This window comes from Oncorhynchus clarkii, chromosome 18, assembly GCF_045791955.1.
Source record: "Oncorhynchus clarkii lewisi isolate Uvic-CL-2024 chromosome 18, UVic_Ocla_1.0, whole genome shotgun sequence".
In the NCBI taxonomy this organism is placed as follows: domain Eukaryota; kingdom Metazoa; phylum Chordata; class Actinopteri; order Salmoniformes; family Salmonidae; genus Oncorhynchus; species Oncorhynchus clarkii.
In genome coordinates, this window is record NC_092164.1 from 21,295,967 (window position 1) to 21,308,636 (window position 12,670).

Genomic DNA, 12,670 nt, shown 5'->3' on the forward strand with positions numbered 1-12,670 from the left:
GGTCTGCTTGTCTAGACGGCTCCAAGTTCCACCCACATGCGTTGCTTTTACAGTTTTATAGATATACCACTCTCACCCCTGAGGCTACTGAATTCTGACTGCCTTACAACTGAGACCAGTGATGTCTGACCAAGTTTAGTGCTCATGGCAGCCATTTAGCCTTGATTAACAAGCTGACTCGGCTGCTTACATCATGCTGATCAGTACAAATGGTGTTGTTAAACAGCTTTCCCCACTTGAAACAATTCAGGCGAGCTTACTGAAACCAGACCAGAGTTCAAATACTATTTGAAATCATTTCAAATATTTTATCTGGGCTTGATTGAGTTTCCTCCGTGTAATGGAACCAATAGAATATAAGCAAAATAGCAAACCCTGCCCATCTGGCAATCCAGATAGACTAAACAAGGATTTGAAAGACTCAAAATAGGATTTGAACCCAGGTCTGCTTTGAACACTGCAAGGACGTCATACTGCTGAGCAAAACCTTGATATACTTCATGTATTTGGTGTACTGGAACCAAAAGTGTAGAGTGTCATGATGCTATGTGAAATGATGCATGCAACAAGAAGATTTGTTTCATGTATCCTTGTAGGCATAGACAAGACACACAGAATACAAGGTATTCTTCTTTATCTCAGTGGGAGTCCTACTTGAACAAAACTATTTCACAAATATACAAAACGCTATTGTACCTATGATGTGGACATTTTACTGGGTATCACATGACGTTCACATTTCTCACTTGTTTTAATGTGTTCAGCTGAGCCAGTGATCTGATTACTGTTTGTTTTCTCCAGGCTATTATTGTTTTCATGTGTATCCATTACAAACTGGGTTCTTCAATCAGGGTTCTTTTTTTTTAGCTGAGTAGGTGGGACAGTGAGTGATGCTGCCCCCCCCAATGAATCATGATAACCCATGCAGATAGATACACTAAACTAGGCTGTATTGACTCATGCTTTACCTGCAGTTCTCTTCATAAAAGGAACATTACACAGCCCATGGCAATAACTTCTTCAGATACCCTTCACGTTGAGAGCCCGCATTCTACATTTGTACTTGAAACGAGAGCCGCATCACACCCACAGAGCTAAACGCAAGAGTTGGATCCAAACCGTCGGAGCACTCCAGAGGCACCCAACGCTCTCAAGGTACTTACAAAGCCTACCCCAAAATGGATTTCCATCCGAGTTCGGCCGGTAATGCTTCAGGCAAAAGAGATGGCAAGCCCTCGCTAAGCAGCTCTCCTGGAAGGGCATGAAGAGGCTGTATATAAACAGAAAGCGGTGAAATGAAATGTGTCTGTATGGCCCTTTACACGTTGCACTGAATACTAACAACTAGCTGTATCTTTTTCAATTAGGTGGTTTATCAAAGCTAGAATCCTCGTGAGCTACGTTCAACTGTCGTACCCCATCCGAACACAAAAGACAAGCTCGTTTTACTCCACTGTAAATGGAACAAAATACCATATCGCTTCAAAACATGGTTGAAACTATCATTGTGATATCATGGATGGGCAGTCCTTGCATCCATAGCTCTCTCTTTGAATTTGAGACTGGTTTGATTTCTTGGGCTCCGTCCCTCAGCTTTCTACCAAAAACACAGGCGGGGTGGCCACTTGATAATTGTTTCAATTAAGGATTTCAGCTTTAACACTGTTGGAAATTTGAGAGACACAAATGGAATCTTAAGAAACATTGGCTTTTGGCAGGTGGGTGTCTGTGATTGGAATATCACCAACCTCAACAGGGAAAGGAGTGGACAGAATCAAGATAACTTAAATGTGGAGATTTTAGGTTCTGGACTCTCCCAGGTAGCTGTCGGGCAGACTCATGCCCGGTTGAAGGTTCACAGAGCTGGGATGGATATCTCTACTCACAGCTGTTCAAAACTGGACCTACCTCATAGTGAACCAAATGAAAGCCTGAATGTCCACCCAGGGAAATCTATCCTTTTCTGTAAAGTGTGTATAATCTAATGACTGTCAGATCGCATTAAAGCACATTCCTGGATTCCCTTAAAGACACAGAACATATTGATAGTGCAGTACAGAAGTGAGAATTCTGACAAAAGTTGATTTGGAGATTGCATGTTATTGACCTAAGCATGTTACAACTGTATCTGGTGTGCTGTTGCAGCGAGGATAAAGGGGATTAGCTTTGTTATTGACTTATGTCAAGTCTTCCTTTTACTCACAATTGATTTCTTTTTTTGGCAAACACATCAAATAGAGTGAATCATGACTACATAGGGCATATTGAAATAAGCCTTACATGAATCCCTTTCGCTTTATTATAAATAATTACATCCTGGAACTTGTATTAGCTAAGTAGCCCAGACATCTTTGCTAAGAGCCTTCCTTCAGTTCCTATTATCCAACATCAGCAGGTTTAAAGATGAGCTTTGCCATTTGAAGAGGATAAGACATTATAGGGGTATTGGGGATGAAGGTGTAGTGATATGTTTCTGGGTTTTGTAGGGCTCTAGTATTTTTTTCTGTGTGTGTGTTTGTGCGCCAAGTGCATGCGTACAGTCGCGTACGTGTGTGTGTATGGTGTGTGTACACGTGTGTATGTTGCACCCTGTGCAGGTATCAAGAGAGGATGGCTTCAAGTCATTTCACAGGGCGTCTGTTAAGAACTCTGTTTTCGGGGCCCAGGAATACCATTAACCATGTATGTAACAAAAAAACCTCGCACATGGCTGTAGTTACCTGGCAACATGACAAGGTAACTGGACTTTAGATTTATTTGATTTAGTTGATTTATTTTTTCTGTCCAGCGGCTTGTACCTTGAGTGCATCCCAATTGGCACCCTATTGCCCTAAATAGCGCACCTATCGGTCCTGTTCAAAAGTAGTGCACTAGACAGGGAATAAGGTGCCATTTGAGATGTAATCCATGATTCTTGCAAGGTTGAAAGCGTTTTACTCTGAATAATAAAAGCCTCCAAATAAATATAATTACTGTGAGAGGAGAAGAGAGGAGATTGCTTAGAAAATGAATGGTGGGAACTCTGGCTGCATTACTGTACACACAAATATGTCAGCAGTTGTCTAGAGGCAGTGTACGAACCAATGAAACTCTTTCAAAAGCTTCCTAGGTCATCATGTCATGTATTTCAACTGCAGGTTTCACCCATCTGTTATTGCTATGAATCAAATATGTAATTATCACACAGCTGAATCTACTGAAATGTCCAAACATACACATAATGTTGCCTAATGAATTCAATGAGTTGGTATTCATTAGTAGATTATTTGTAATACTGTATTTAGCTAGATATAGTTAGAGAACATTTCATAATTACTGAGTATGGTTCTCTTTTAATTAAGCTCCTGATGGAATGAATATGGTGGACAGTTAGAAAGGAGGTAGGCAGGCAGGCACACACCACACATTTACCTTGAGTGTACAGCAGAGGGAGTGAGACTCCAGTTTGTTTACTGTTTCAGAGAATTGCATACAGTGTACAGGATGTACCAGCCTGGTCTCATAGACAAGACGTAACATAGTAAAAGTAAATCCGGGACTCTCAACAATGTATGACATGTTACATTTCGTATGGTTACGTAAGACAGATGGTTACGTAAGATAGAAATTAAATTAGGGTGGTTAGTCGGGGTGGATGGCTGGGCGTATAACTTGGACTTATAACAAACCAAAGGTTGTGAGTTTGAATCTCATCACAGACAACTTTAGCTAATTAGCAACTTTTCAGCTACTTAGTACTTTTTAGCTACTTTGCAACTATTTAGCATGTTAGCTAACCCTAACCCTTTAACCTAATTTCTAAACATAAACATAACCCTAACCTTAACCCTAACTCCTAACCCCCAGCCTAGCTAATGTTAGCCAGCTAGCTAACATTAGCCACCCGGCTAAAATTCGTAACATGTTTTGCAAATATGTAACACATTGTACATTTTGAAAATTTAAAACATATAATACAAATTGTAATGCGTAACATATCATACTAAATGGTCATGGACTTCCACAAATTAATAAATACCATATGAAACGTAAAATATCATACTAAATGCCGCATCGCGGATTTACGTACAGAATAATACAAAATGCTCTGAGACCAGGTTGGATATACAGAATGTCTTGCAAGAGCATCAAAATAACTCCTCTTTATTTGTCCGGCCTTGGAAAGCTAGAATACCTTTTAGAATGAATTGGTTTACTTGACTGCCAGTACATTGTGTTCCAGCTTTTGGCTGTGTGTCTTGGTTACCATTACATACATTTGGTAGTCAATACACGTTGTGTCCATATTAGGACAGTGTCAGTGTCTCATTGGGCCTATTCACTTCAGCTGAAACAAAGCTCTCTCCTGGTGGGTACAGAGATCAACTCAAAGACCCGGTGATACCAAGATAGAGCTATTCTCACTCCCCTACACTGTCTGTCACAGCGACTACAACCTCAGAGACACCCATAAATAAACCCACAATGGCTGATAGATGAGGCCAAGGTGCTATCAGGAAAGGGCTAACATTAAATCATCTTAAGGCATGTGCTGCAAGAAATGTCTTCCCCCCCCAATCCCTTTCCTCTACCCCTCTTCTCCCCTGAGCCCAGCTGCTACTCACTCTGTTCCCTGTCTTCTAATGAGTCTACAGGATAGATATTGCTTCTGTCACGGGGAAAACAAATGGAAGCCCGCTACAGTGTTCACTCTGAGCGCTGCTCGGTTCAGGATGAATGTACAGAATGAACGATTTTGGATGGAGCTGGTGGATAAATATGTATGCTTTCATTGAGGAAAGGCCTGGTGATTCAAGGTAAATGTTGAGCGGAATCTCTGAGAAATCTGTACTGCAAACTGTACTGGATACTGAAAACGCATGTATCACTTGCCTAAGAAATGACAGGGTAAGCTGGCATGGATCATTGTTTTCTAGTCTAGAACTTTAAAGAATTGTCAGTTTTCCGTTGTGTCAAGCTCCTCCGTTCACTTTTGATTGGCAGCAACTAAATCACAAACCTCTCCTTTGAATTCTGTCCGTGAACAAGCCAGATGTCTCTTTTAGCAGGTATCCATTAAAAAAGCCACCAAAGACTTCAACAGTGTGACTTTTACAAGTATCATACAGTAGGCACTATCCTATAATTACCTCTCGCAAATAACGCCTTACACTGAGTGAAAACGGATTTAAAGACATTTTCCTGGTACTTTAGATGACTTTTTAGCCAGTAGTTCAGAAAGTTGCACCCACGAGCCAAAAGTGGTCCCAGAAAATTGCGTACTACACCACATATTTGCAGACATGTGCACCACGTCATTGCTCTCTCTCTTTCTCTCTCTCTCTCTCTCTCTCTCTCTCTCTCTCGCTCTCTCTCTCTCTCTCTCTCTCTCTCTCTCTCTCTCTCTCTCTCTCTCTCTCGCTCTCTCTCTCTCTCTCTCTCTCTCTCTCTCTCTCTCTCTCTCTCTCGCTCTCTCTCTCTCTCTCTCTCTCTCTGCTGTGTGTGCATGATATGCCTCTTGCTGGCTGTCACTCACATGGCGAGGGGCTTAAGCTCAATTGTTGAACTAATTACGAGGGGGCTGACCCACGTGGGGGGAAATGTAGGGCAGCACAGCTTTCAGAAATACAGTGGCTTTCAAACTAGGGATTTGGTGGTAAGACAATAATTCTGCTCATAGATTATGCATGTATGAACTACACATTGACACATCCAGCCCAAAGCGGGAGATTTCAAAAATACTTCGTAGTCTCTAAAGTTCAGGCGCATGTCTTTAATCCTATATCCTTACTGGACAGCACAATGGATTAATCATTAACATGAGTTGAGAGAAGGCAGTATATCAAGGATAGTGATGGTTGGTTATATGGCAACCTTGGTTGAGACAAATGCAGAAACAGGAGGTAAAGCAGAAACCACAGTAATTTAAAGTTGCAATATTGAACTTTTTGGGTAACCTGACCAAATTCACATAGAAATGTGAATCTGTCATAGATCTGTCATTCTCATTGAAAGAAAGTCTAAGAAGCACTATATGTGTGCTATTTCTATGCTCCCTGTTCTGTATTTGTGTCTTTTACATTCAGTTTTGTACACTAGCTTCCATCAGCTGAAAATACAATATTTTTGGTTATGGAAAACAAAAAAATTAAAACATATACTTACTTCTCAAACGGAAATTAGGGGAACTATTATAATTTTTTCAACCAGGAAATGGTGGAGCAATTTCTGCATAGCGCAGCTTTAACTAATAAAACACTGAAGCATCCTCTTCCCATTGAAATTAAGACAGCCAAACCATATTGTATAATTCAGTAAAGGTCCACTCTTTGGCTGTTTTTTTAGTGTGGAATGGATTCTTGAATAAGCCAGCATTGTATTCCTAAAGAGTAAGTCCTTATTTTGATTATACAGTACATTTAGACCCAGGGACACATCCCTCTACCTTTAATCAGTCAAGTTGTGGCCATGCCTCCCACGTCACCCAGTATCCAAACACACAACCTCCACAATCTTGTCTTCTCCTCTCTCTGCCACAAAAATCATTTATTGAGTGGGTATCACTTGAAAACATTGGGCAACACTCTCCTTCTCCAAATCCCCCCCCCCCCCCCCCCATGACAAAGACAAGCCTATAATGTTGGTATCAAACTTAAATAGTCTATCACTTCTACTAACAATGTTCACTGGTTTCCGTTGCTTTGGTATCACATGGGACTACCCTTTTAAGTTAGATCAGTAAGCTATACTCCATTGGGTAGCTTCAGGCTTCGTTACGGCCCCTCTTCAAGATGATCTTATATAAGAGGATGTTATTTTGCAACAGAAGGCGCACCGTTAAGGTAGCATCTTTTGAAGTTTAAAGTCAACCTTAAAAGTTGTTCCAGTTATATTCAAGTATACTGATACGATGCATGAACTAGGACATAACTTCTGACATACTAGATAATATACATTATACAGTAAGAGGAAACATCCAGCAGCTTGTCTGTATGTCAAAGAGAACCAGACCTGGGTTCAAATACTTTTGAAAATGATTTCTTGATTGAGTTTACCTGGTGTAATGGAACCAATAGAATAGTTGCAAAAGTGCTGACGTTGCCCATCTGGCACTCCAGGCAGACTAAAACGAGCACTGCAAATATTTGAAAAAAAAACTCAAATAGTATTTGAACCCAGGTCTGAATAGAAGACAACACAGGAAAGATGAGTAAGTAGGCTAATACCCAGCTGAAGTGTGTCATTGAGTTCTTAAAACAGAAAGGCATCATCAAACACACACTGAAGAGAGGGATGTATTCCCCCAGTCACCGAGACAGTCCTTTGATGCAGAACCATCCCTCCTCCCTCTCACTCACTATGCTGTTGATGAATGAGCAGAAAGTGTGTCAGGAGGCCTGGAAAAAAAGATAAAGAGAAGAACATCAGATAGAATTTATTCAGAGGGGTTCTCTGTAGAACTAAATCTCAATTTCAGTGGCTGGAATTATACATTAGCATGAATGTTTTCCTGTGGATTTTGGGACTATGAGCAGGACTTGTGGGGTCAGTAATCTGGAACTATGGACCAAAGTTACCCCGACCATTTTAGATCGCATCCTTCTCCCAATTGTGACAATGATTCAGTCATAACGTAACAATGGTGATTCAGTCATTACCATAACACTGAAAGAGTGGCTTGGCCCATAATGGATTTAGTGCAGGGACTGACAAATTCAGAACGGCATGGTATAATATCTGCATTGGCATCCCACAAACAGAAACACCCCCAAATCAAATGAAATGGGAGAAACAAAGAAGACATACAGGAAGGATTATTTGAAGAAAAGCCTATCACAATAAAGCCAATGAGATGTATTAGGCTCTTCGGGGGACTCAGACACGTACCAAAACATACAACAGCCATATGAATGCACTCTTACCAATTTGGTTTAATTGGTGCAGCATGTTCAATGCCATCTCTTTGAAGTAGAAAAACACATGAGATGTGTCTCTGGTGTATTCTGTTTGTTTGACAATCAGGTGTTAGTGCAAGAGTCGTGCAGGTGGTTTGAATGTTAAATGCCTTACACAATTAATTTCTGATCCATTGGGGTCATGTCTACTATAAACATAAGAGTGTAGGTAGGATTTGGAATGGTGGTCTCTTTTTCAAGGAGAATATGGCGAAGGGCAAACTTTGGGGTAGATTCTGTAGATACAGAAGTAGATATTTTTCTCCCGCAACGTGGGGTTTACTGACCTCTAGAGTGGTTTTTGTGACTTTCCGGGGCCAAACATTTCAGCCATCTATCACAATATGTCTGTCATCCCTCCTAAGACCCCCTTGTGCCTATAAAAATGTACAAACTGGAAGGTCCCTTGATGAACGGAAACTGTAATGTTGCTATTAGTTGTGACATGTCCTGACAAGAACTAGGACTGCTATTTCATACACCACAAAACATATTGACCATATGGAGGTCGAAACCAGTGACATACACGAGCCGTCACATACGACATCGGAAATATAGGAAACCCTAAACTGTAACACCTCACGATAGAACAATTCAGTTCAGAGGCAACCCTGCATCAAATAACTGCACAGATGAAGCGTAGACATTCTAATTTGTATTCTAATTCATGGCAAATGTATGTAATCTCAAATTCAAAGTGTTTTCTGACACCAATGAATGGGTCTATGTGATAATGCAAGGACTTTGCGAACACAGCTTCCTCTCATACTCTCAACGCAAATATGGTCTAACTCCCTTGGTGACAAGCCATGTACTGTCTTGCCAGATGAGGACTTCTCTCAGGCCAACAACATGTTTTTAGCTTTTCAAGCTTTATTGGAGAGGGATCCCTGTGGTTCAAACCATCTTTGCTGTTATCTGGTGCCCTGCAAGCTACTGGCTTTTTGCTTTCACAAAGATCTGTGTTTGATGCACTTGGATATTGTCACATTGATTGATGTAGGGCCAGGTAAACTTTGGTGAGAGGCTGTGAATTAGATAACAGAATGCAGCATAAGGCAGGTTTTTGTCAATCTAGCAGATCACTGGATTAGAACAGGGTGTTCTGGTCAAGAGGAAAGGCTTTGAATGGTCAGGAAAAGTAAGCTGACTCTACACAAACATAGGAGCATTCTGGGAGGCGTTTCAACATCTTGCAAGGGATACTGTTACTGAGAACTGCACCATTTCCTCAAGCCCCAAAGACATGTTCGTAATTGAGTTCAGTTCATTTGGCAGGCTTTGGAAACAGCAACCCAGCTGGTAATGGAATTTGGGTTGGCTCTTCTCGTGTTGGTGGGGTTATTTGCAAGGTATTGAGGTGGTATCACAAGGTCAAAGAGAGGTGAAGTCCAAGAAAAATATCTGCAATTAAAATGTTAAAAGGCAACTCAGATTGGCAGAAATGATTAGTGTTCTCATGAGTGGCAACACCATTTTATTTTAGCATGGAAGTTGGAGAGAAGAGAAGGGAGGAGAGGAGAGTGTGCCGTATGGGGAGAATGTGGAAATTAAACAGAGTAGCCGTATCCCAGACTAAATGTGGGTGACTCAAAGAAAGTACACCTTATTTCAAAAATACAGGAATATCATCCAGGGTTGGATGTGTTGATAATTATTTCATGAAACAAGCTGTGTGGGGAAATTACCATACCTCTGTCTGCTCAAAGTGCTGAGTCCTGTTATTCTTAGATGATACTAATAATGGTATGTTACACAATGCAACTTTGGGATTGAGATCCATGGATCCCATTATGAAGTTTTAAGTAAGAAAGTATACAAATCTATCATCAGCAACCTTATTGAAGAGTGGGGGTGCCTGGGGATTGAACTGCCTACCGCAGCAGTTTCCCATGTAATTATTCATATACACTATTGTTTTCTACCTGAGAGAACTGATAGGCTGCGAATAAATTCATTTCCACCGTCTATATGTAGTCGCCAGATCCTCACGGTACCTTAGGGTGGATAAATATTGCATACTGTATATGATTAACTCTTGAAACCACTGCATATGAGGTATTACAGTGCCTTGCGAAAGTATTCGGCCCACTTGAACTCTGCGACCTTTTGCCACATTTCAGGCTTCAAACATAAAGATATAAAACTGTTTTTTTTTGTGAAGAATCAACAACAAGTGGGACACAATCATGAAGTGGAACGACATTTATTGGATATTTCAAACTTTTTTAACAAATCAAAAACTGAAAAATTGGGCAAGCAAAATTATTCAGCCCCTTTACTTTCAGTGCAGCAAACTCTCTCCAGAAGTTCAGTGAGGATCTCTGAATGATCCAATGTTGACCTAAATGACTAATGATGATAAATACAATCCACCTGTGTGTAATCAAGTCTCTATATAAATGCACCTGCACTGTGATAGTCTCAGAGGTCCGTTAAAAGCGCAGAGAGCATCATGAAGAACAAGGAACACACCAGGCAGGTCCGAGATACTGTTGTAAAGAAGTTTAAAGCCGGATTTGGATACAAAAAGATTTCCCAAGCTTTAAACATCCCAAGGAGCACTGTGCAAGCGATAATATACCAAACATGTGATTTCAAGGTTTTACTGCTAACCTACAAAGCATTACATGGGCTTGCTCCTACCTATCTCTCTGATTTGGTCCTGCCGTACATACCTACACGTACGCTACGGTCACAAGACGCAGGCCTCCTAATTGTCCCTAGAATTTTTAAGCAAACAGCTGGAGGCAGGGCTTTCTCCTATAGAGCTCCATTTTTATGGAACGGTCTGCCTACCCATGTCAGAGACGCAAACTCGGTCTCAACCTTTAAGTCTCTACTGAAGACTCATCTCTTCAGTGGGTCATATGATTGAGTGTAGTCTGGCCCAGGAGTGGGAGGGTGAACGGAAAGGCTCTGGAGCAACGAACCGCCCTTGCTGTCTCTGCCTGGCCGGTTCCCCTCTTTCCACTGGGATTCTCTGCCTCTAACCCTATTACAGGGGCTGAGTCACTGGCTTTACTGGGGCTCTCTCATGCCGTCCCTGGAGGGGGTGCGTCACCTGAGTGGGTTGAGTCACTGATGTGGTCATCCTGTCTGGGTTGGCGCCCCCCCCCCCCTTGGGTTGTGCCGTGGCGGAGGTCTTTGTGGGCTATACTCAGCCTTGTCTCAGGATGGTAAGTTGGTGGTTTAAGATATCCCTCTAGTGTTGTGGGGGCTGTGCTTTGGCAAAGTGGGTGGGGTTATATCCTTCCTGTTTGGCCCTGTCCGGGGGTGTCCTCGGATGGGGCCACAGTGTCTCCTGACCCCTCCTGTCTCAGCCTCCAGTATTTATGCTGCAGTAGTTTATGTGTCGGGGGGCTAGGGTCAGTTTGTTATATCTGGAGTACTTCTCCTGTCCTATTCGGTGTCCTGTGTGAATCTAAGTGTGCGTTCTCTAATTCTCTCCTTCTCTCTTTCTCTCTCTCGGAGGACCTGAGCCCTAGGACCATGCCCCAGGACTACCTGACATGATGACTCCTTGCTGTCCCCAGTCCACCTGGCTGTGCTGCTGCTCCAGTTTCAACTGACCTGAGCCATAGGACCATGCCCCAGGAATACCTGACATGATGACTCCTTGCTGTCCCCAGTCCACCTGACTGTGCTGCTGCTCCAGTTTCAACTATTCTGCCTTATTATAATTCGACCATGCTGGTCATTTATGAACATTTGAACATCTTGACCATGTTTTGTTATAATCTCCACCCGGCACAGCCAGAAGAGGACTGGCCACCCCACATAGCCTGGTTCCTCTCTAGGTTTCTTCCTAGGTTTTGGCCTTTCTAGGGAGTTTTTCCTAGCCACCGTGCTTCTACACCTGCATTGCTTGCTGTTTGGGGTTTTAGGCTGGGTTTCTGTACAGCACTTTGAGATATCAGCTGATGTATGAAGGGCTATATAAATAAATTTTATTTGATTTGATTTGATGTGGAAGAAGGTGCTCTGGTCAGATGAAACCAAAATTGAACTTTTTGGCAACAATGCAAAACGTTATGTTTGGCGTAAAAGCAACACAGCTGAACACACCATCCCCACTGTCAAACATGGTGGTGGCAGCATCATGGTTTGGGCCTGCTTTTCTTCAGCAGGGACAGGGAAGATGGTTAAAATTGATGGGAAGATGGATGGAGCCAAATACAGGACCATTCTGGAAGAAAACCTGATGGAGTCTGCAAAAGACCTGAGACTGGGACGGAGATTTGTCTTCCAACAAGACAATGATCCAAAACATAAAGCAAAATCTACAATGGAATGGTTCAAAAATAAACATATCCAGGTGTTAGAATGGCCAAGTCAAAGTCCAGACCTGAATCCAATCGAGAATCTGTGGAAAGAACTGAAAACTGCTGTTCACAAATGCTCTCCATCCAACCTCACTGAGCTCGAGCTGTTTTGCAAGGAGGAATGGGAAAAAATGTCAGTCTCTCGATGTGCAAAACTGATAGAGACATACCCCAAGCGACTTACAGCTGTAATCGCAGCAAAAGGTGGCGCTACAAAGTATTAACTTAAGTGGGCTGAATAATTTTGCACGCCCAATTTTTCAGTTTTTGATTTGTTAAAAAAGTTTGAAATATCCAATAAATGTCGTTCCACTTCATGATTGTGTCCCACTTGTTGTTGATTCTTCACAAAAAATACAGTTTTATATCTTTATGTTTGAAGCCTGAAATGTGGAAAAAGGTCGCAAAGTT